This window comes from Entelurus aequoreus, linkage group LG02 (genome assembly GCF_033978785.1).
Source record: "Entelurus aequoreus isolate RoL-2023_Sb linkage group LG02, RoL_Eaeq_v1.1, whole genome shotgun sequence".
Classification (NCBI taxonomy): Eukaryota; Metazoa; Chordata; class Actinopteri; order Syngnathiformes; family Syngnathidae; genus Entelurus; species Entelurus aequoreus.
In genome coordinates, this window is record NC_084732.1 from 70,146,918 (window position 1) to 70,172,980 (window position 26,063).

A 26,063-nucleotide genomic window follows, 5' to 3' on the forward strand; every position below is an offset into this window, starting at 1 on the left:
TTTTTGTTCTAATTTGGGACCTGTTTAGTTTGTCTATAGAATGTGTCGCGGGCCAATAAAAATCATGCTGCGGGCCGCAAATGGCCCCCGGGCCGCACCAGTGTTGTTTTCGTCAACGATGACGATGACGAAATCATTTCGTTGACGCCACTTTTTTTCATGATGATAACGAGACGGTGACGAGATAAACATGTCTCTCTGATGACGAAAACATGACGAGACGTGTGTGAGTTTTCGTTGACGAGACGAGAACGGACGAAAATGTTAGTGGGTATTCTGTCAGACGTTTAAAATGCATGACATTTCTGTTTATTGTGTGTGTCAATTAAAACCTACAAAGTATCTGCTGCTGCATTCTATTCTTGTTTGGTCACGCCCACCAACTGGCGTGCAGCGCACAACGTGCTCAACACGTCAGACTGTTGTTACTCATCAGGCAATGGATCGTGATGGCGGCGGCAGTTTCAACACGACATATGGGTGTATTTTAAATATAACCCAGCAGATAATAAAACAAGAGTGTATTGTGAAGGAAGACGGTGACAAATGTGGCCACAAAATATGCGGAAAAAATACGACCAACCTTAAGCGGCACCTTAAGGCTCGCCAAAAGGATATTTTTTCGAAGGTAAGTTACAAATGCTGTTAACATAATCGATAAATGTCGTAGTACGCTAATACATTAGTACGTTTTCCACATACTCCTGGCGCAAATGGGCTGCTAACTTCAGGCTAAAGTTAGCTTTTGTTACGCTAAGGTCAATTCATTATGTGTGTGTTACTTTAGCAGCATGTTTAGCCATGTTTACATTCAGTGACGGTGTGGTTATCTCTTTGTGAGTACGTTCTGTCAGCACGTAACTTGATATGTTAAACAGGTCGAGTTACTGTTATACGTAGAGTCTGCTAGCTTTAGCCTAAAAGCCACAAGTGACGTTGTGCAGCCTCATTAAGGAATCAGGAATTCATTGATTATTTTATTACATGGTTTGCACAAATTAAAGAGAGTGGGGTTGTATATCTGTTGTAATTGCACTGGCAGACAGGGCCAAGTTGAGCATATGTGTTCCTCATCCATCACTCATATTTTGGGCATGTTTATGTTCATTGTACTTTAACAAATTCTGAGAAATAAAGCCACAATTGCTGAAGTAGAATGTTTTTGTTTTTTGGCTTTTTTGGAGTAATGAACTTTGATTCCACCGTTACCACTTTATCTGTGTGTAATACACAATCCTTGGATCAGAAATTTGCTGTTGGGTGGAAACCTTATATGTCTAAAACCATTCCTTTATTGTTATTATTTGTGAAAATAGCAGATCTGCAAGCTTACAATGGGTTGAACTTATAGATCTGCTGCTATTTTCACAACTTATGTGTGACACTGCCCAACAGCAATCTCCAATACTTATTGACCTAAATTAATTTGTTAAAAGACTATACTTATATACTTATATTGTACTTTTTATTCTTTTTTTTTGGACTAAAACCTTTTTGACTTTTCATCGACTAAAACTAGACTAAAACCCTTTTGAGTTTTCGTCGACTAAAACTGGACTAAAACTATCACATATCAAGGTGACTAAAATGTGACTAAAACTAATAAGCATTTTAGTCCAAAAGACTAAGACTAAGACTAAATGTAAGATGGTTGTCAAAAACAACATTAGGCCGCACTTTGGACACCCCTGGATTAGACTGTTGACGCGCACGTTTGAGATTGGCAAAAATGACATTAAAACCCCCCAAAAAACATTGTATGTAATAAAATGAAACACCGGCCTCGTTTTATTGTTTTAAAAACAAAATGAAAAAAATATATACAGGTATATTGGTATCAGTATCGGTAGCGACAAAACTGGCCCTGTATCGACTTGCTACTAGATCGATACCAAAACCTGCAGTATCGTCCAACCCGCTCTGGCAGCCAGACAGCCGCAGTGAGCTGCTATAATGCTATGCTGGTTCCGGGGCGGCACTACAGTCGGCTCCGGTACGCTTTCTGTCGCCGCGACGAGAGACACTTTGAGCCCGCCTGCCAGCACCACCCCGCACCCTTCTCGAATGAATCGCTCCTTTCTCCCAGGTAAGACTTTTGAGGTTTTTAATCCCACATTATGACAGTGGAGTTATTCATCCGTAAACGTCGACCAGGGGGGGCGTCAGTGTAGCCTAACCTCCTCCAGGGCATCCCGGGGAGCAATGGATGCTGATCCGCTCACTCAGTCAGCGCTAACAATGGAGCGCGAACAGATGATGTGTGTCTGTTATCATAACACGCAGCCAGAGCTACCATGCCAACCAGAATCACCTTGTTTAGGTCCACAGTGGCTCTTAAGATTCATTTTCATATTGATGACTCCTTTATTTATTCTTAATCAATGCATCAGTGCTTGGGCTCCAGAGCTCATTGACTTGTCCAGCACACCCCCACACACACTTGTAAGATAGATGGATGCATAGTTGTCAGTGTCACATCGTGTCAGCCTCCACACACTAAGTCAGTCTTGTATAAAAGGTGCTTATACTGTCCTGCAGTGTTGTTTCCCCCCCTCTCTCATTGTCACTAGTACACCATTTTCGATGCAATTAGTTGTCATTTAGGTCCCATGTGAGCTGGAGTCTATCCCAGCTGACTTTGTGTGAGAGGTGTGTCATCCCAATCGATTGTGTTTTAGTGCAGTTGTAGTCAACAAAATTACATTACGTTTTAGCAATAGACGATATCTGTCTATGACCTGTGAAGTGAATTATATTTATATAGCGCTTTTCTCTAGTGACTCAAAGTCCTTTTACATAGTGAAACCCAATATCTAAGTTACATTTAAGCCAGTGTGGGCGGCACTGGGAGCAGGTGGGTAAAGTGTCTTGCCCAAGGACACAACGGCAGTGACTAGGATGGTGGAAGCAGGGATCGAACCTGGAACCCTCGAGTTGCTGGCATGGCCACTCTACCAACGGAGCTATACCGCCCCCTGTACCTGACCGCTTGTTAGCTACCTCTCTTTGTTTATATTTTATATTTTCTGCTGGATCTACTCTGTATTTTATGCTGCCCTTTTTTTTGCTACAACTGTTACATATACTGTAATATTGTACATTGTAGTTGGTAGTGATGTCCGATAATGGCTTTTTTGCCGATATTCCGATATTGTTCAACTCTTAATTACCGATACCGATATCAACTGATACCGACATATACAGTCGTGGAATTAACACATTATTATGCCTAATTTTGTTGTGATGCCCCACTGCATACATTAAACAATGTAACAAGGTTGTGTTTATGTAGCGTTACGGTGCGGATGTTCTCCCAAAATGTGTTTGTCATTGTTGTTTGGTGTGGGTTCACAGTGTGGCACATATTTGTAACAGTGTTAAAGTTGTTTATACGGCTACCCTCAGTGTGACTTGTATGGCTGTTGATCAAGTATGCCTTGCATCCACTTGTGTGTGTGAAAAGCCGTAGATATTATGTGACTGGGCCGGCACGCAAAGGCAGTGCTTTTAAGGTTAATTGGCGCTCTGTACTTCCCCTACCTTCGTGTACACAGCGGCAAACCGAAACCAATAATTTCCGATATTACATTTAAAAATAATTTATCTCTAGTAATTGGGATTTGTTATATATTGTATATGTTATATAATCAATCAATCAATCAATCATGTTTATTTATATAGCTGCACAAGCCACAACGACATCCTTGGTGGTTCAAATCCCACATTAGGGCAAGGAAAAACTCAACCCAATGGGACAATGAGAAACCTTGGAGAGGACCGCAGATATGGGAACCCCCCCCCCCCCCCCCCCCCCTCTATAGCGACCGGTGCAATGGACGTCGAGTGGATCTAGCATAATATTGTGACAGTCCAATCCCTAGTGGATCTAACATAATAGTGAGAGTCCAGTCCATAGTGGGGCCAGCAGGAGACCATCCTGAGCGGAGACAGGCAGCAGCGCAGAGATATCCCCAACCGATGCACAGACGAGCAGTCCACCCCGGGTCCTGACTTTGGACAGCCAGCACTTCATCCGTGGCCAGCGAACCTGTGCCCCACCTCCACAAGGGAGAGGGGGGCAGAGCAGAAAAGAAAAGAAACGGCAGATCAACTAGTCTAAAAGGGGGATCTATTTAAAGGCTAGAGTATACAAATGAGTTTTAAGATGGGACTTAAATGCTTCTACTGAGGAAGCATCTCTAACTGTTACCGGGAGGGCATTCCAGAGTACTGGAGCCCGAATAGAAAACGCTCTATAGCCCGCAGACTTTTTTTGGGCTCTGGGAATCACTAATAAGCCAGAGTTCTTTGAACGCAGATTTCTTGCCGGGACATATGGTACAATACAATCAGCAAGATAGGATGGAGCTAGACCGTGTAGTATTTTATACGTAAGTAGTAAAACCTTAAAGTCACATCTTAAAGGCCTACTGAAACCCACTACTACCGACCACGCAGTCTGATAGTTTATATATCAATGATGAAATCTTAACATTGCAACACATGCCAATACGGCCGGGTTAACTTATAAAGTGACATTTTAAATTTCCCGGGAAATATCCGGCTGAAACGTCGCGGTATGATGACGTATGCGCGTGACGTAGTCAGTTAAACGGAAGTTATGGTACCCCGTAGAATCCTATACAAAAAGCTCTGTTTTTATTTCATAATTCCACAGTATTCTGGACATCTTTTGCAATTTGTTTAATGAACAATGAAGGCTGCAAAGAAGACAGTTGTAGGTGGGATCGGTGTATTAGCAGCGGACTACAGCAACACAACCAGGAGGACTTTGTTGGAGAGCAGACGCGCTAGCCGCCGACCTCACCTTGACTTCCTACGTCTCCGGGCCGCCAAACGCATCGGGTGAAGTCCTTCGTCCTTCCGTCGATCGCTGGAACGCAGGTGAGCACGGGTGTTGATGAGCAGATGAAGGCTGGCTGGCGTAGGTGGAGAGCTAATGTTTTTAGCATAGCTCTGTGAGGTCCGGTTGCTAAGTAGGCTTCAATGGCGTCGTTAGCACAGCATTGTTAACCTTCGCCAGCCTGGAAAGCATTAAAGGCCTACTGAAACCCACTACTACCGACCACGCAGTCTGATAGTTTATATATCAATGATGAAATCTTAACATTGCAACACATGCCAATACGGCCGGGTTAACTTATAAAGTGACATTTAAAATTTCCCGGGAAATATCCGGCTGAAACGTCGCGGTATGATGACGTATGCGCGTGACGAAGTCAGTTTAACGGAAGTTATGGTACCCCGTAGAATCCTATACAAAAAGCTCTGTTTTCATTTCATAATTAATGAGCACGGGTGTTGATGAGCAGATGAGGGCTGGCTGGCGTAGGTGGAGAGCTAATGTTTTTAGCATAGCTCTGTGCGGTCCGGTTGCTAAGTTGCTAAGTTAGCTTCAATGGCGTCGTTAGCACAGCATTGTTAACCTTCGCCGATGCTATCACGTTAGCTCGTAGCTAAAGCATTTCGCCGATGTATTGTCGTGGAGATAAAAGGCACTGAATGTCCATTTCGCGTTCTTGACTCTCATTTTCAAGAGGATATAGTATCCGAGGTGGTTTAAAATACAAATCCGTGATCCACAATAGAAAAAGAAGAGTGTGGAATCCAATGAGCCAGCTTGTACCTAAGTTACGGTCAGAGCGAAAAAAGATACGTCCATCACTGCCTCTCAAGTCCTTCACTGTAACGTTCCTCATCTACGAATCTTTCATCCTCGCTCAAATTAATGGGGTAATCGTCACTTTCTCGCTCCTAATATCTCTCGCTCCATTGTAAACAACTGGGAATTGTGAGCAGCACTACCGCTTGTGACGTCACGCTACTTACGGTAGGGGCAAGGTTTTTTTGATCAGCGAGCAAAAGTTGCGAACTTTATCGTCGATTTTCTCTACTAAATCCTTTCAGCAAAAATATGGCAATATCGCGAAATGATCAAGTATGACACATAGAATGGATCTGCTATTCCCGTTTAAATAAAAAAAAATCATTTCAGTAGGCCTTTAACCGTGTATTTACATGTCCACGGTTTAATAGTATTGTGGATTTTCTATCTATCCTTCCAGTCAGGGGTTTAATTTTTTTGTTTCTATATGCAGTTAAAGCACGATGCTATCACGTTAGCTCGTAGCTAAAGCGTTTCGCCGATGTATTGTCGTGGAGATAAAAGGCACTAAATGTACATTTCGCGTTCTCGACTCTCATTTTCAAGAGGATATAGTATCCGAGGTGGTTTAAAATACAAATCCGTGATCCACAATAGAAAAAGGAGAGTGTGTGGAATCCAATTAGCCAGCTTGTACCTAAGTTACGGTCAGAGCGAAAAAAAATATGTATTTCACTGCATTCTAGTCCGTCACTCTAACGTTCCTCGTCCACAAATCTTTCATCCTCGCTCAAATTAATGGGGTAATGGTCCGAATAGCTCTAGCTGCGTTGAAAACAATAGGAAAATATGAGGGAGTGAACAACTGACAACGTCACGCTACTTCCGGTAGGGGCAAGGTTTTTTTTTATCAGAGACCAAAAGTTGCGAACTTTATCGACGTTGTTCTATACTAAATCCTTTCAGCAAAAATATGGCAATATCGCACAATTATCAAGTATGACACATAGAATGGATCTGCTATTCCCGTTTGAATAAAAAAAATTCATTTCAGTAGGCCTTTAAGTGCACAGGAAGCCAGTGCAGGTGAGCCAGTATAGGCGTAATATGATCAAACTTTCTTCTTCTTGTCAAAAGTCTAGCAGCCGCATTTTGTACCAACTGTAATCTTTTAATGCTAGACATAGGGAGACCCGAAAATAATATGTTACAGTAATCTAGACGAGACGTAACGAACGCATGAATAATGATCTCAGCGTCGCTGGTGGACAAAATGGAACAAATTTTAGCGATATTACGCAGATGAAATTAATAGTAAATAAAAATATAATATAATAATATAATATATCAGTATATATTAGGGGTGTAACGGTACGTGTATTTGTATTGAACCGTTTCGGTACGGGGGTTTCGGTGCGGTTCGGAGGTGTACTGAACGAGTTTCCATACGGACATATTAAGCTAAGCTAAAGTCTTAACAAGCTGCTCCGCTTCCTTCTGCCTGTCTCTGTCAGTACACAGCACCCAGCATTGTCCCACCCACACAACCATCTGATTGGTTACATACAGAGCGGTAACAGCCAATCAGCAGTGCGTATTCAGAGCGGTAACAGCCAATCAGCAGTGCGTATTCAGAGCGCATGTAGTCAGTGCTTAGCGTTTAGCAGGTAAGCATCAGGCGGCGGACTCTCCCCAAATTATAATAAACACCTCCCAGTCAACTACTAGTAATGTCACTATGAGCCCGTTGACCTTCTAGAAATATAAACTGCAGCTCAGCTCGCTCGCAGTCCTGGCTTGAGGTGAAGGCTAATTCGCTTTTAGCGTAACATTAGCTCATTTTGCGGTGTGTGCGTGTGTGCGTGTGTGTGTGTGTGTGTGTGCGTGTGTGTGTGAGTGTGTGTGTGTGTTACGGACAGCAAAGCCCTGTCTGTCTGTTATTTCACTTTACCTTTTTCTGTGTTGATTGAGCTGTGTTGAAGCAGCAAAAAAGGACATTATGTTAAATGAAGAGTTTCTGTCTCTGATAGTTGATGTAATAATGTAACTGCATCATTAAGCCTACATGAACTCCATGGTGTTAAGTATGAATAGTCTCTCCTATTGCTATTGTACTATTTTTTCAGCTATAGTTACATTAATCATTAGTAATGGAGCAGCCTAGTTTTGAATGGCAGGGTCCCTGCTATCACATGTTGATAAAAATATAACATTTACATAATAAAAATCAACTACAGGCTTCCCAAATGCTGTAATAAATTAAGCATGATGAGTTGACTTGAAACTGTTTAATGTTGCACTTTTTATATGTAGAAGAAAAGTTTTGTCATTTTATTTAATCTGAGCAACAATTTGAGGCAGTTTAATGTGGATTAACGTGGGCAGAATTATTATAGTGTTCCCAATGTTAAAAGGATAAAGCCATTGTTTACAAATTTGGTAAATACATAACCAAAACATTTATATTTTTTTGTTTTCTTACTGTACTGAAAATGAACCGAACCGTGACTTCTAAACCGAGGTACGTACCGAAGCAAAAATTTTGTGTACCGTTACACCCCTAGTATATATACTGTATATATAATATGTAAATATTACATATATGTTGTATTTTATATTGCTACTACGGTACATTTGTAGTCTACTTTATAACTGCACTATCCTTTCCATCCTTACCCTTCCAATCCTTTGAAACTGAGCTAATGTGTTGAACAATTTCCCTTGTGGATCAATAAAGTCTGTCTAAGTCTAAGTCTAAGTAAATTTAGGGCCTGATTTACTAAGAGCCAAATACCACCCACTAAACAGTGTGTGTAAACTATAAGATTGTGTGTACTACTAGTGAGCGTGTTGCATGTGATCTACTAACACTGCAGGTGCAATTGAAAAGTGGAGCAGACTGCCCTATCTAAATGAGGGTTTTGCGTGTACTATACGGGGGCATCACCACGGAGACACTCTAATTTACTGCACATTAGTATTGTCCCGATACCAGTATTTTAGTACCGGTAACAAAATTATTTCAATACTTTTCGGTACTGTTATAAATAAAGGGGACCATAAAAAATGGCATTACTGGCTTTATTTTAACAAAACATCTTAGGGTACATTAAACATATGTTTCTTATTGCAAGTTTGTCCTTAAATAAAATAGTGAACATACTAGACAACTTGTCTTTTAGTAGTAAGTAAGCAAACAAAGGCTCCTAATTTAGCTGCTGACATATGCAGTAACATATTGTGTCCTTTTCCCTTCAATTGTTGTGTCTAAATTATTAAGGACAAGTAGTAGAAAATGGATTATTAGTCTACTTGTTCATTTACTGTTAATATATGCTTACCTTCTTTTTTAACATGTTCTATCTACACTTCTATTAAAATGTAATAATCACTTATTCTTTTGTTGTTTAATACTTTACATTAGTTTTGGATGATACCACAAATTTGGGTATCAATCCGATACTAAGTCATTGCAGGATCATACATTGGTCATATTCAAAGTCCTCATGAGTCCAGGGACATATTTCCTGAGTTTATAAACATAATATGAATAAAAAAAAACTAAAGAAGATGTTGTGATGCCAAAAAATATCGACGTAATCATAGTAGTATCGACTAGATACGCCACTGTACTTGGTATCATTACAGTGGATGTTAGGAGTAGATCCACCAATGGCGTTTGTTTACATTTTGACACCGGTGAGCTACGGTGTGTAGTGAAACATGTTTAGCTATTCCTAGTCCCGCAGAGATGATACTTGTAAGAAACATACTTTATTTGTCACCATGGTGGAGGACCGGTACTTTTCAGAGGCAGTATAGTACCGAATATGATTAATTAGTATCGCGGTACTATACTAATACTGGTAAACCGTACAACCCTACTGCACATTAATGTTATCATGCTCCTACCTTTCAAACATGCAGGAGACATCCACCACTTTTATAGAAGCAGACGTTTAGTGCACAATTAAACCACTTTTAATTAATCTATTTTTACCGCCAAGGGTGCGCTCATTGGGAAAAGGCTGCACTTGCTCGACTCAAGATGCAAAAAAAATCCATATTTAAATATTTTTTTTTTCATTTAAGAAATATTCTAAGAATATATATTCTATGTGAAAAAAATGAACGTCATTAAATAAATCCTAAATGAAGCCCAAAACATATCAATTGTATTTGTTTTAGACAGCCCCTTAAGTCCTCTAGCAGCTATAAAATTATAAAATGATCTTGCTGTATAGACCATATTTCTAATATTTTTGTATTTCTGATTCTCGTCTGTCCATTGTCTGTCTGTGCAGCGCGAGCACCGATCCTGCAGCCGTGTGTGGAACTGTCACTTTGCACGTCCTTCTGACACCTGCTAAATAAAACGCAAACTAGTGCTCGCAAAACAGTGATGAGTGTTGATAAATCACACTGTGCATGCTAATTAATTATATTTGCATCGTCTCCTGCCAGTATTGTGCATTTTAATGAACAATAGTCTGCATATTGACTAAGACAGACACGCAAAATGGTTTGCACAATTCTGCTCTCTTAACAGACGCAATACACTTTGCACACTAGAGTTAGGGGAAATCATCGATTTTTAAACGCATCGCAATTTCCGAAATGGACGATTTTAAAATCGATTAGTAAGCATCGATAATCGATATAAAAAAAGTAATGCAGACAGTTCTGAAATTTGGCTGACTACAGCGAACCACCTCATCGAGAGATCCGACCAGCTCCTTTATTTTAGGGCATTTATGTTACAGTTTTGCACACATTTCCATAATTTTTTAAATGTGATAGAAATGCACCTGGGGATAGGTTGATTGGCAACACTGAATTGGCCCTAGTGTGTGAATGTGAGTGTGAATGTTGTCTGTCTATCTGTGTTGGCCCTGCGATGATGTGGCGACTTGTCCAGGGTGTACCCCGCCTTGCGCCCGATTGTAGCTGAGATAGGCTCCAGCGCCCCCCGCGACCCCGAAGGGAATAAGCGGTAGAAAATGGATGGATGGATGGATGGATGGTGATAGAAATTAATTTAACTGTTTCTTATTACAAATGCACTGTTTTTAAGAGTTGCAAATAATAAACGCTTACTTAGTAAAATGAAAAAAAAAAAGTTGATTATTGATGTACACATCAATAATCAATCAATAATAAATAATACATTTTTAATCGGATCGTAGCTCCTGAATCGTAATCGAATCATGAGGTGTCCAAAGATTCCCACCTCTACAATGCATGTGTTGAGTAGATCAGCTTTGCGTGTGCTATTAGGTTTGCAAGTGTTTTAGTATGTGCAAAGCTGTAGTAAATCAGGCCCTTTAACTTACAGTTGTGTAGATGTCACAATGACAAGCCTGCTGATGGCATCACATAGCGTTGGAAAAAAAAGTGTCCTCTTCATTTTCTCCCAGGTGTGCACATATTACGATGTGGAACACGTTAAATACACAGTTTTGTTTTGGCAGTGAGAAATCCAACTTTCTTATCTCACAAAAAAGCATCTTTGTTACTAACTTCTGGCCCCTCTTTCATATGTACGCTGTTACAGAGCTGCATGATTGGATATATTTCTAACTTGTCCCCCTTATCTATAAGACATAATTAAATATGATTGGATTTCTCATTTTTATTTATTGACTAAAATGTCAGTTAATTTTGTTGTCGTCTTAGTCAATGTGCATTTGTTTTGATTCGCTATCGTCTTATTTTCGTGAGGGGAAAATTGATAACTAAGATGGAAATTATTAGTCAACAAAATTAACGCTGGTGTCGGCAAACAATCACACTTGTGGACAGTTTTTAGATGCTTTGGTTTTGGCCTGTTTACAAAAAACAGTAAAATAAAAATATCAGAATGGTACACATGGGAAAAAAAGTGGTACAAAAAAAAGTTATTCATGGATGGCTGAAAAATTAGCCTGGTGCTTTAATCAAAGTTTTAGTAGTTTAATGTTGATGAAAAATGTTACTTGGAAACAAAATACTGTCTTTAGCAAGATGATGACATCGCTAAGTATTTTGAGTAAAAATTTGTGATTTTATGAATCATTCTTGTATGTTCTCCTTTGTCATTACGGATGTAACGATATTAATATTTCATGTCATGGTTATTAATACCAAAATTACCATGGTTATCATCATTATCATGGTATTGTTAAATCAAGCTCAAAAAGTACTTATACACACATATTTTGGTTGATTTTATGAAATAACTAAAATAAATTGTACCACAGTTAGAAACCCCACTATTTTGCATGTTTTGTGTTTTTATGCTTCACTGATAAGAGTGTTCTGGCGGGCTTTGTGGTATCCTATTCTGTTCAGGAGTCCTTGAACGCACCGTTAAAACACCTCTGTCTCTTTCCCCCTCGAGTATAGAATGATGTAACGGTAAACAGTATAATGATAAACTGCGATAAAATTCCAGACGGTTAGTAATACCGTTTAAATGTTTAATTAACGAAAAAACGTCATTTATTAATGCGTTTTAGGCAACACTGCTTACTTCCTGAAAACTGAAGCGCAGCAGCGCTTGCGCATGCGGACTTACGCATGCAGACTTGCGCATGCAGACTTACGTCGTTAGGCTCGAGAAAACATGGCGGCGGAGATTACACGGACTTTGCATTGAAAATGTTTCCTCTGAGTTAACGGAGCCGATCGCTTCGTTTCACTTCATTTCACTTCATTTCACTTCATTTCAATCGCTTCTACTTCCGTGGAGTCTCAGTGTGCATTTAAGAGTGCAATGCTGTTGGAGGAGAAACATATTTGATGTTGCGGTTTCATTTTGAAAGTGTTGCGTTAAAGCGAGCGCCAGTCTGTCCCTGAGTTTGTCAAAATGCAGTTATTAATCATGGTTTTTTGATACATTTAATTGAAAACGATAAAACTAACAGTCAGGAGTTTCACAGCTGTTATCATTTATATTGTTTATCGTTACAACCCTATTTGACATTAAGGTTGCACCTATCGATTATTTTAGTAATTGAGTAATCTATTAGTTTGTTTGATTAACCGGATACAACTTACTTTATAGCCTTAATTTTATTTTAAGGAAAAAAAAAAATTCTATTTTTTTTTTCTATTATTATTATTAGTATTATATTATTATTATTTTCTATTATATTAATGGATCTAATTGAATAACTGTTGAAGACCTAGTCATGTTTTAAAATAGAATATTGCCTTCTGAGTTGAATGACTAATGTATTTATGCGAATAGTGGGCAGATATCAAAAGCGTATACTTTTATTTGCTCATTTTCAATCATTATTTATTTAAATTTTGTATTCATTTTTTTTTACAGGGAACTTAGACAGCCATATTACAATATGTTTGTGAGTAAAGCCTTTTTAGTGGATTTATTAATATAAACAATGACTGCTAGTAGTGCATTTCAAGAAGATATTTAGTATAACATTGGGACAAGGTGGATAAAGACAGTGAAGAGCGAGGGGGTAAAGTGAGGAAGAAATTGATAGCCAAGACCAATAGAAAGTGAAGGGCCCACACTCATATACGTCAAAACCCACAAGGCTGCAGGGAACGTACACAACATGCTGACATGCTGAGAGTGGGTTGCCAGGTTGTATTCTCCACATTGTTCCCATTGGGACTCCTGTACATTAAGATTAATGACCAAATGATTGTCACACACACACTAGATGTGGTGAAATTTGTCCTCTGTATTTGACCCATCCCCTTGGGGAGCAGTGGGCAGCAGCGGCGCCGCGCCCGGGAATCATTTTGGTGATTTAACCCCCAACTCCAACCCTTGATGCTGAGTGCCAAGCAGGGAGGTAATGGGTCCCATTTTTATAGTCTTTGGTATGACTCGGCTGGCTTCCCACCTTTTCACTGCCATCTCTTCCTCTACATCATCCCTTTGTGAATGTCTCGCTCTCCTACTAAGTGGATGGTATACGGCACCTGCACTCAAGGACAAACACCTTCTCTGTAGGCTGCAGGAATTTTATTCATGCTGCGGCTGTAGGATAAGAAATTGGACTCCAGGCGAGAAGGCAAAGTAGTCTTAACATCCTCCAAACTCTGCCGTACAATTGAGACGTTGTGGACTATTTGTAAACACAATCAATAACCTTAACAGAACGCTGCTTAAACTGTACTCATTACCGGTGTGATAATGCAAATGTCTGCCACAGCCACAGGGAACCTATTTAGTCATTATGTATTAGGATGTGTGATGCATTCTTATAAGCTTAAGTGCTGAATTTTATATGCCACTGATTTTGTTTTCACTCTGCTTATAATGTTTTGTGGGTGTTGTATACTCACCTTCCCTTTTTTCTGAATAGTCGGAAAACATTCCAGTATGGAAATCATAGTACCGTAAATTCTGGACTAGAAGGTGCTACTTTTTTCCTATACTTTGAACCCTGCGGCTTATGAACCGGTGCGGCTAATTTATGGATTTTGTTTCGCTTGTTGCCATAATGTTTTGAGTTCAAAAGTTTATTTTAAACCCAAGCAGAGGACTGAAATGGTTTGTTATTGTTTGTGCTTTGGCGCTATCTTTTGCCTCAAACCGAAAGTAAAATCGTCCATAGCGTTTCTGCTTGAAAGGATTCTTCATTCATCAATCCAAGCAACGTTTGTAAGTCTCACGATTTCACTAAAACAATTCCTACTTACTAATTGGTTCAATGTGTGATGTCTGTAGGAGTGTTTTCATGTATATTTGTCCGTGCTATTTCAATGTAATGTAGCTAGCGTCATTGGCATTAGCTAATATGCCAACACATCTATGAGTGTATGTGTTAGTATTATTAATTTACAATGGCATTCTTTTTGTATTTTTCAGTTTCACAAATTCCTCAGTAAATTCACCAAAATTTCACCGTGGAGTTATTGAGTCTCTTCAGCTGATTGATAAGCTAGTTTACGCAGCTAGTGGGTCCATGATGATGACTTCTATTTTGTTTGATCAGCCGTTTTACTGCTGTGTTACACACATCGTTTGGAAACAATTAAGGTATGCAAATGAACATTTACGAAATATTTCTGCATAAATAACATATTTCACAGCGTATATATCTGCGGCCTATATCTGCGGCTCGGTGCGGCTAATACATATAAAAATATGTTTTTTCTTCAAAAATTTAGTGGGTGCGGCTTATATCTCGATGCGTTCCATAGTCCGGAAAATACGGTATATTGAAATACTGCAATATTTTAAAAAATCCTTCTTTTGTATTGAATATTTGGGTTTGTCTATAGAGCAGACAAAATATAGAGCACAGGTGTCAAACTCAAGACCTGGGGGAAAATATAGACCGCCACATGATTTAATGTGGCCCGCCGCATCATTTTACATGGTCCTGCCTAAATATGTTACATTGCTCGCGCATCATTTAAAGTGGCCCACCATATCATTTTATGTGGCCAGCTGCATCATTTTTTGTGATATGTCACCTTTATTTATGTGGCCCCGCCACTTCATTTTATGCAATATGTCGCATTAGTTTGTGTCCCGTCATGTCATTTGTGGCCTGCAAAAAAAGGCGGGACATAATAAAGCACTTTCTGACAAAATGTTAAATTTTGACAAAAAAAACAACTGCCTCCAATTGTATAGATTTATATATTGTATCATCTGATCCTGCAACAAGCAAGGCAAGTTATCCATCAATCTGTTACTAAAAATGTAAGTAATCAAAAAGTGTTCCATTGCAAATTGTGTAACGAGGCTATTATACACTTACGGTATTTTCCCGACCAAAGGGTGCACCGGATTATAAGGCGCACTGCCGATGAATGGTCTATTTTCGATCTTTTTTCCTATATGAAGCGCAACAGATTATATTTTACAGATCACCTTCAAGCCGCTTTCTGACAGTCGCTTCCGGATGCACTGTTTTGTATGCGGTCTTATTTACGTGGCTCACCTTCGGCAGCGTCTCCTCCCCGTCATCTTTGTTGTAGCGGTGTAGCGTGCAAGAATGGGAGTGGAAGAAGTGTCAAAAGATGGAGCTAACTGTCTTAATTTAAAGTTAAATGACATTCAGACGTTACTTAAATTAATAACGGAGCAGCATCTCCTCATCCGGAAACAACAACAACGCCGGAAATGTGTCGCGTGAAAAACCTCTCTAGTGACTAAAGTTCTTTGGATGAATAATGTAAACTCACCACACCGGTATGTTTTAGCGCTTTCATGGCAAGTTTACGGACAGATATAAGTAAGAATTTTACACTACTTTATATTAGAAATGGCAACAGCAGAGGATGAATGTCCCATAACAAGAAGATAGAGAAAAAGAAGAAGCTTATCGACTGCTGTGTTGTCATGGACTACAAAGGCGGTCACAAGCAATTTTTCAGGATTTATGCAGATCCTAAATACAGATCAGCAGGTACCAGAAGGTAAGAACATTTGCTTATGCATAATATTGCAAAACAAAACGCCAGATAATATGTCTTACCTTATACACACACCATAATAATACACGTATGTTGAAGCACAGTAAAAGTCCATCAAGCGGTGCGGCTTCATAGCTTACCAAAGTCGTACTAAATCATTTTGATAGATTTTTGAGCAATGTGTATAATGTTCTATATTTTCAATGGAACATATAACATGTTGGTGTTGTTTACTTGAGTCATATTGCCATCATATTGCAGTCTACACATAGCTCTTATGTTTGACTGCCATCTACTGGTCACACTTATCATTGCACCATGTACAAATAAAATTGCTTCCAGGTCAGCAAGCAAAACCAGAATTATTCCGTACATTAGGCGCACCGAGTTTTGAGAAAAAAAAAAGATTCTAAGTGTGCCTTATAGTCCAGAAAATATGGTATATTTATGTGTGTTCACTGTTACATTTGGCCCTTTGAGGGCAGCCATAATTGTAATGTAGGCCTCAAAAAACGAGTTTGACACACCTGATCGAGAGTTTCAATCATTATTTATGCCTTGTTTATGCGTCTGTGTGGTCAGGGACGAAATTTGGATTTTACAAGTGGGGGGACACAACTGGCTTGAGTACAGGGGTTTGGGGTTTGGTTTGAAGGGAATTGCAAACACTTCAGCTGTAATTTGCCTTCTTATTCTTTGTGCAAGCCTTAGTCAGCAACTGAACTACCAACTCCTCATGTTTAAATGTTTTATTTAATCTTATTTGTTTGTGATTCATATGGCCGTGTGGAGTTCAACAGGCTTCTATGTAGCATCTGTCCACCGCGTGCTGTCAATCAGTATCGCGTTGGCAAGAAGTCAACACCCCCAGAAAGCCAATGAATGAGTTTTGCGGCGGTCTAAACGACAAGCTTCAGCCTGAGCGACCGTTTTCCGTCTGGCGCCAATGTTTGATTTGTCTTCACTCAACATCATAACATTATTTAAAAGTGCAGGGGACATGTCGCCACTGTCTGCCCTATTTCATCCATGTGTGGGGTAACTTGGGCCTCCTTTGTCGTTGGTAACCAACGTAGTCAACAGTGACAATCAAAGGTTGGTGGAGAGTGGAACGATCTGGAATGTTCTGCAACTCACAACAGTCACTTTTATTGCAAAGTCGATTCAAAATCTGACTTTGTGAACAAGTCTATGCTTTGGACACATACCAATTTGAATATTGGTGCCTGTCTTATGTTCTGAGTAGACTACTAATAAAGAATATGCTAAAAAATCAGTCCAGACTATATTAATCAGTCAGGTACAAGGAAACATTTCTTTACCACCCTGTACCAACTAACTCTTGTGGGCTCCAAACTGTGAAACAGTGATGCTGTTGTTTTTTTCTCCTGAAATGTCTGTGACAGATAAGATACTGAAGCTATTGTTGTGCAAGTCAAAAAGACAGCAAGCCAAAGTACACACCCTGCATTATCTGCACATTGAAGTTGTTTGGTAAATGCAACTGATTTTGAAACAATAAGATACTTTTCCGCATTAAACAAAAGCAAACAGAGTGGAAGTTCTGTAATGTGACTCAGAAGGAGCCCTGGGCTGTTGCTAAAAAGATGCTTTGAAAATGTGCAGCTGTGAATTTGCATTTTTCAACTGAACTAAAAAATGCAGTCAATATTTGCACTTCATTATTAATAACATTTTCCAGTGTTGCCCTGGTCGTGCAGAAAATCAATGACAGTCAGAGAAGTCTCTCTAAAATTCTTCTATTGTATGTTAACAATGATACATTCCTGTTAATTAATAGCAAAGCTTTGCAGAGGTGTGTAGCATGCTGCAGGATAACATCTACCGTATTTTGCCGGACTATAAGGCGCACTTAAAATCCAATTAAAAATCTGTGAAAATGTTTTAGTGCTACTTTGGTAAGCTACGAAGCCGCACCGCTTGATTGAACGTGAAACATTATGGCTACCGTAGTCAGACCTGCTGTGCTTTATCCATCCATCCATTTTCTACGGCTTGTCCCTCTTGGGTTCGCGGGTGGTACTGAAGCCTATCCCAGCTGCACTCGGGCAAAAGGCGGGCTACACCCTGGACAAAACATACAGTTATTATTATAGTGTGTGTGTGTATAAGGACCCCAAAATGGTACCTATTAGGAGATATGTTACCTGTATTTAGTTTCGCAGTATTATGCTAAACAAAACTTTTTTGTCTGGCGTTTTGATTTGCAATATTGTGCAAAACCAACTTTTATCTATTGATACCTGCTGATGTGTATTTGGGATCTGCATAAGTCCCGAAAATGTGCGCGTGTCCCCCATTGTACAGTAATCCGCGCCAATGCCGCAGTCATTAACGTCTTTCTGTTTCTCTATCCTCTTGTTGTGGGGTATTATAATAATAATAATAATAATGAATTGCATTTGTTACGCACTTTACATTTGTTAAAATCTCAAAGTGCTACAAAGTATTAAAAAAAGAAATAGAAAGTAAGAATATATAATAAAATAACTAAAATAGAAATGAATCATGACACACACTAGATAAAACAGAAACATAGATAACGTAGAAATAAGAGCCTGAAAGCACTGGATAAAAAACAGATAAGCAAGCAGTGCATTTAAAAACAAGAAGGCAGAGAGATTAGATAAAAGCTGTGCTAAAAAGGTGGGTTTTTAGTCCCTTCTTAAAACGGTCGACCGACTGTGGTGCTCTAAGATGGTCGGGGAGAGCGTTCCAAAGTTCGGGAGCGGTCGAGCAGAAAGCCCGGCGGCCCATTGATTGTAGCTTTGTCCTGATGGGTTTGAGGAGGTTAGTGTTTGAGGAGCGGAGGCTGCGGGTAGGGGGTTGAGGGGAAACTATGTCCTTGAGGTAGGAGGGGGCGTTGCCGTAGATGCATTGGTGAGTGAGCAGGTTGATCTTAAATTGGGTCCGGGATGCAATAGGGAGCCAGTGGAGTGATTTGAGGATAGGTGTGATATGATCACGCTTGCGCACTCTCGTCAGGATCCTCGCTGCCCTGACGAGAAGTGCGTTGCAGTAATCAAGCCTGGAGGAGATGAAGGCATGGACGAGTCTTTCAGTGTCGGCTGGGGTGAGTGAGGGCGGAGTCTTGAGATGTTGCGGAGGTGAAAGAAAGAGGTTTTTCGCAGATAGTGGATGTGGGCTTCAAAGTTCAGGTGGGGGTCCATTTTCACTCCCAGGTTGGTGACAACTGGGGAGAGTGGCAGGTCCTGTCCAGAGAAGGTGATGCTGGTTATGGGGCATGTGTTGATCTGGTGTGGGGTGCCTATTTTCATAACCACTGTTTTTGAGCTATTGAGCTGCAGGAAGTTGATGCTCATCCATGCCTTTATCTCCTCCAGGCAGGTGGTGAGAATGGAGAGGGGCGTTGGAAATGAGGGTGAGGTTTGCATTGTTTGCAGGTAGAGCTGTGTATCATCAGCATAGCAATGGAAGGAAATTCCATGCCTGCTGATGATACGGCCAAGGGGTAGCAGATACAAGGTGAACAGGGTGGGGCCGAGGACAGATCCCTGGGGTACACCGCAGGTGACAGGCAGGGTGCGCGAATGTGAACCTCCCAGGGCAGGGGTCGGCAACCTTTACCACTCAAAGAGCCATTTTGGCAAGTTTCACAAATTAAAGAAAGTAATGGGAGCCACAAAAAAAAATTTAAAATGAAAAACACCGCATACAGAGCTTACATGCTTTGTGCTATGTTAACCAGGGGTCTCAGGCACACGCACCGGCACGCACTTTAATGTGGAAATTTGATGTTAGTGCAGCCCGCGAGTTTTGAATGAATGTCGCTTGATAGCGTCACACTTGCCAAACCTCTCATTTTTCCCGGGAGACTCCCGAATATCAGAGCGTGATGACACTGCATTTCGCGCCCTCTACAGTCTGCCCTAACAGTGTACCTGCCCGGCCACAAGTGGAATGCAGCCTTAGGTTGATCACGTAAGAGACAGCAAGGCTACTAACTCAGCAGCCACACATCTTACACTGACGGTACCAATACCCAGAATCCCATGCAGCACTAACTCTTCCGCTCAACCAACGCACGGAGGGGGGGGTTGATGTGTGGGGGGATTTGGTGGTAGTATAATGTAGACCGGAAGAGTTAGGGCTGCATGGGATTCTGGGTAATGGTTGTGTTGTGTTTATGTTGTGTTACAGTGGGATGTTCTCCAGAAATGTGTTTTTCATTCTTTTTTGGTGTGGGTTCACAGTGTGGCGCATATTTGTAACGTAACAATGTTAAAGTTGTTTGATACGGCTACCGTCAGTGTAAGCTGTGTGGCTGATGACTAAGTATGCTTTGCTGTCTCCTGTGTGTGCAAGTAATAACAACATGCAACATGTGGCTCGACTGGCACACTGTATGTAAATGCTATAGAGGACAATTACTGCGGTGCAATTAGGGCACGCCCTTTATATAGTAATTAGAGTGTAAATAGAATTATTTTTACCCTGAGAGTAGTCTATGAGAGACACTAACATCCATAAATCTCCTGGGAAAATCGGAGGGGTCGGCATGTATGTAGCTGAGCCGCATCAGAGTGGTCAAGGAGCCGCATGCGGCTCCGGAGCCGCGGGTTGCCGACCCCTGTCCCAGGGAGACATATTCTGACCGACCGGAGATGTAGGACTTGAACCACTGTAGTGCTGTTTTGTTGAGACCGATGGTGGATTGAAGGCGACTGATTAGGATGTTGTGGTCGACAGCGTCAAATGCGGCTGTAAGGTCCAGTAGGATTAACAGAGAGGGGGAGCCGGCATCCGCCGCCATCAGGAAGTCGTTAGTGACCCTGACCAGGGCGGTTTCTGTACTGTGGGCAGAACGGAAACCAGATTTAAATTTTTCGCTAATGTTGTTGAGTTTGAGATGAGTTTGAAGCTGTGAGGAGACTACTTTCTCCAGTATTTTAGAGAGGAATGGTAGGTTTGAGATGGGCCTGTAGTTGGAGAGGGTGTCTGGGTCGAGGGAGGGTTTTTTAAGAAGAGGGGGTGAGGATGGCGGTCTTAAGAGTTAGTGGAATGTATCCGGTCTGAAAGGAGAGGTTGATGATGTTGGTGATCAGGGGGCTTATTGTACAGATGTTGGTTTTGACTAGGGTGGTGGGAAGAGGGTCCAGAGCACAGGTAGAGGGCTTCATTCCTCTGACAATGTCCTCAATCTCATGCTGTGTAGTGCTGGTGAAAGATGAGAGGGGGTTAGGGATCAGAGGCAGTGGGACGATGGTTGGGACAATTTGAGTGACGGGGCCAGAAAGGAGGGAGCGGATGTTGTCTACCTTAGTTCTGAAGAACTCAAGGTAAGTGTTGCATTGATCAGCTGTTGTGTTATGGTGTTTGGAGGATTGTGGTTGCAGAAAGTGGTTGACGGTGGAGAAGAGTGTTTTAGAGTTGCCAGGGTTTTTGTTGATTATGTTGGAGTAAAATTGTAACTGTGCCTCCCTGAGAGATCTTGCAAAGGCCTTTTGGTGTTCCCTAAAGGCCTGTCTGTGGACAGTTAGCCCAGTGGAGTTTCGCCGCCGCTCCAGAGCCCGCCCGGCCGTCTTCATTTTCCTCAGCTCGGGTGTGAACCAGGGGGCTGAGTGTGAGAAGGTGACTGTACGGGTTTTAACAGGGGCGTGGAGGTCGAGGAGGTTTTTCAGGTATTCATTCTCCGCTATTGCCATTGTCAATACAAAATAGCGTACAGTTCTAACTTATATCTGTCAGTAGACTTGCTATGGACGCACTAACAACTACCGGTACAACAAATATAATGGAGAGAAGACACTGTCGAAGTGGAGGCACGTAAATTAGACTGCCCACAAAACGGCGCATCCTGAAGAGACGGTCAAAAAGCAGCTTGAAGATGGTCTGTAAAACATAATATGTGCAACATTGGTGCAAATAACCACCATTACATGTTATGCAGACCACAAGGATTTGTTTTAAATGTGGAAAAAAATCATAATATGAGCCCTTTAATGCACCTTATAATTCGGTGCGCCTTTTGTATAAAAATAGACCTGAATAGACCCTCTCCTCTGCAGTGCGCCTCATAATCCTGTGCGCTCTATGGTCAGAAAAATACTTAATTGCTGCCAACCAAACAATGTGAGCCAACCTGTGTAGATGAAGACGCCTGTTTTAGTACTAAAGTAACCCAAGTTTCACTTTGACCAGATGCTTTTTGGCTGTATTTTTGACCACTCGTCTTCGCAATATTGGTTCGTTAAAAAGTTTGCTTTTCTGGCACGGACATGGTCTACAAATGTTTTATTAGGTTTGGAGCTTTGGGAAGAATATTCAAGCATATGAAATTTGTCAAAATATCACTTATGGTTTTTTTTAATGAAATATCCATAAAAATGCGACCTTAAAATAAGTTGTTGAATCATGGCCTCAACCGCAGGTACTCGCTGTTCCTCTTGCCTACACGCCACACTGAGTTAGAGGACGAGGAGACGATCAGGAGCACCGAAACAAGCTCACTCAATTCTAGCTAACTACGTCTATTATTTTTCTCAACCACAGCGTGGATGGCTGTCCACTTTGTTGCTAATCATATTTGGATGATTACAATCCGAACATTGTTAGTTCCGAACCAGTTATAGTTCTAGAGTATTTATTAGTAGCCAGGGATATGTTTTTGACGTGAGTGATTGTATTTTACCCAAGGGGGCGTTGCTACAGGATGGAGTTGCCAAATGGGAAACACTTTCTAAGTTCTTTGCTTGCATGTTATAGAACTTTACATTACATTTTCAATTATAATATTGTTAGTAAATTATCTACTAAAAAAAGTATTCCTTTTTTCCTCTCAATTTTCCCCTTTTCTTCTCTCAAAGAATGCTCACATCCCTGGACATTTCAGAAGCTTAATTATTGCCTGCATTATCCATTCCAAACCCAGTTTTTATGTGTCTTTAGTAGAGCTGGGCGATATGGCTCAAAATTGTATGACAATAGTTAAAATACTGATATTTTTTTATAATCTATCAAAAATAAGGACCAGAAGAAAAGTATATTAGATGTAAATATTTTCATTTGAAATGTAACCTTCCTCTGATTATAATCCCCTCAGCGATCAAGGCAGAAAGCAAAGGAAATGTCAACACAACCATGGAAAAAACGTAATCAATGTAAACAAAATTCTAAAATCACATTGAACACTTAATAATAATCTCTTTTAAAAAGCTGCAAAAATAAGAAACACATAAGAAATGCTTAATAAAATGTAACAAAATAGTGCAAAGTGTAAAAATGTAAACAAAGAGAAACTTGAGAAGAACTATTTCTGGTATTACCGATATTGATGGGGACAAGAGCCTTGCATAATTAACAGACCACATTGGTCTGACTACGGTCCGCTTTCAAAAAATCCAAAAAACTGACACTGTCGAGGTGAATTTTCCTGTTTGATTGACAATTTTTCGCTCTCTGCAGCACTCATTTTTAGTTTCTCTTCTCACTTCTATGCAAAGAATCAACTACGAGACAACAAGTTAATACTGTTACCTGACTGGCTGTTAAAATGTCAGTCCCACTGATCAGAGATCACTTCCTGCATTGTTAAATTACCAGAGAGCGAGTGCTTTTGTTCATGCAACCAACCTTGCTTCACAAACTACGTTTTTTTCCGACAAAGAAAAAAACAAATATAACGCATTATTGAACACATTTTTCATTGATATCAAATATGTGTCTATCGCTATGATTTGAGGTGAAATTGGGGAATTTGGAGGTAATCTAGTGTCTACCACCATGCTTAATAATTGGTACAATGTTTTTAGATTTTAAATGTTTACCTCATGAGTACGTAGAAGAGGTGTTTTACATTTCAGTCCATGGCAGGTAAAACTGGCTTCACTGTGGACAGTAACATGGGTGATCCAGTAGTTTCCAGTTTATGGCAGGCTTGTGGTTCCTTGGTTGTTCTAGAACACTCAAACCAATGTCCTTTCATCTAAAGGGTGACAGTATGGGTCTTCTTGGCAGTTGAAGTGGCACACATCCACATAGGTTGGACTTAATTCTTTGAACTGATGTTCTTAGAAACTGCAGTTGTTAATAGATGGGTCCAATCGGAAACTAACTTTTACATTGTTGATTTTAAAATCCCCTTGGGTAGTGATATTCCTTAGTAATGTAATATGTGCACATCCTTTTCGTTGCTTTAATTGCATTTTCATGTAAATGAGTGAGTCTAAATCAGTTTCACGCTGACAAATCACATTGGGAGTAGAGCGAACATACCTAAATGAAAGAAAGACCAAAGAGTTCCCTTGTGCAACTGAGCCTCGAGGAACACATTCATACCTGCATTAATTATGGACAACATTCAAGAAGAGAGGCATTGAAAAATAACCCTGTTTAAAATTAATCAATTTGTTTGATTTGGGTTAATGCAGAACATTTTGACCATTAAGTACATTTTGAAGCAGGGGTGCACAATAATTATAACATCAGACAGATAAGTCCAAATAATAATAATTTTAAAAATGCTGTAATGAGGAAAGATAACCCCTTTTTGCGTGCTATTTGCACCGAATGTTCTGCAAACATTCCGCAAGGACGGGAAAACATTGAGCTTCAGCATATCAAACCTTCACATAAACTTGAAACATCAGCAGGGATACTACAGGGTTTTTAAAGCCTGGGAATACGCTTGCGCTGCTAAAAAATCTGCCCCAACGCCGGCTGCAAAAAAAGTTCCTTTTGCCGCAGCTTTCAAGAAAGAATATATTGTATCTGCTTTTTAAGCATTGTCTAAAAATCTTTTGCAATATTGAATATTTATAAAGTGCACTTCCATGCATTCCTGTACAGTTAACAATCTATAACTATGTGCACATGGACACATTTAATCGGATTGAAAGCCTAACCTAAATAAAATTGCTTCATGTAAACACGCCATTTGGAATGGTCTGACCCGATCAAAATCGGATCAAAATTTTATTCCGATCGAGACGGGTGGTTTATGCCGAAATTCCTTCGGATTGTAGAGCATGAAAACACAATTCGGGTTAGAATTATCCTTAATGCGCATGTCTTTGATGTTAGCTATGGTGGAGGGGGGGACCACATTTGATAGTCTCGGAATAAAGAGATTGGCTTGCTGCTGTCTCCCACATTCAACATGTACAGACATAGCGTTATATACTATTGAGTATGTTGATAGGTTGATTGGCAACACTAAATTGGCCCTAGTGTGTGAATATGAGTGTGAATGTTGTCTGTCTATCTGTGTTGGCCCTGCGATGAGGTGGCGACTTGTCCAGGGTGTACCCCGCCTTCCGCCCGATTGTAGCTGAGATACGCTCCAGCGCCCCCCGCGACCCCGAAGGGAATAAGCGGTAGAAAATGGATGGATGGATGTCGCTTTAAAACGAGAGAGGCAAAAACAAAAGTATGGTATGGAGTGTCATGTGTCGATGTAACAATAAAAGAAGGTAGCCAGTTGTTGTCTTAACGAGCTGTTTTATTCACAACATTACAGCTACTCCAAGTGCTAATTGCTAGCCTCAAACACATACACAGAATGTTGAAACATGAAGACAGGCCGCAACCCGTACATAATCACAACATACAAAGCACAGAACAGCTACATTTCAAAAAGAGAGGTAAGACAAAAGTAGTGAACAGAAGGAAAAAATGATAAATAAATACTGTGACGTCAGACAAGCTGAATTGCACAAAGCCATGTTTGATAACAGTGGAAGTCACTGCTTCTTCAGCACCTGCAGTGAGCAAACATCTCCAAAAGATGGCGCCATAGCACAAATAATAACACACCTTTCCGTTTATCTTAGGTTCTGCGCATATCAAAGTAAAACATTCCGATCCATGGTGTGATGCATGAAAATGCACGTCCTAATCAGATACTTTTTTGCAGGGTCCATGTACACAGTAACATTCTAATCCAATTGATGATCACAGTAAATAAATGTTGTCCATGTACACGTGGCTTCGGACTGGTATGTGTCTGAAGTTTTCTTGATGTTTGTTTAGGTCAGGGGTGTCCAAAGTGTGGCCTGCGGGCCATTTG

At 40.4% G+C, this 26,063-nt stretch overlaps 1 protein-coding gene across 3 annotated transcripts in view; it reads left to right on the forward strand.

The window, feature by feature from the left end:
• The first annotated feature begins 1,970 nt into the window (after positions 1-1,970).
• LOC133638682 (amyloid-beta A4 precursor protein-binding family A member 2-like) overlaps positions 1,971-26,063 on the forward strand; it is a 175,057-nt gene continuing 150,964 nt past the window's right edge. For all 3 annotated transcript variants that reach the window (XM_062031539.1, XM_062031530.1, XM_062031565.1), the window contains exon 1: positions 1,971-2,086. The gene's annotated coding sequence lies outside the window, so the exon portion shown is untranslated. The remainder of the gene's footprint in view (positions 2,087-26,063) is intronic.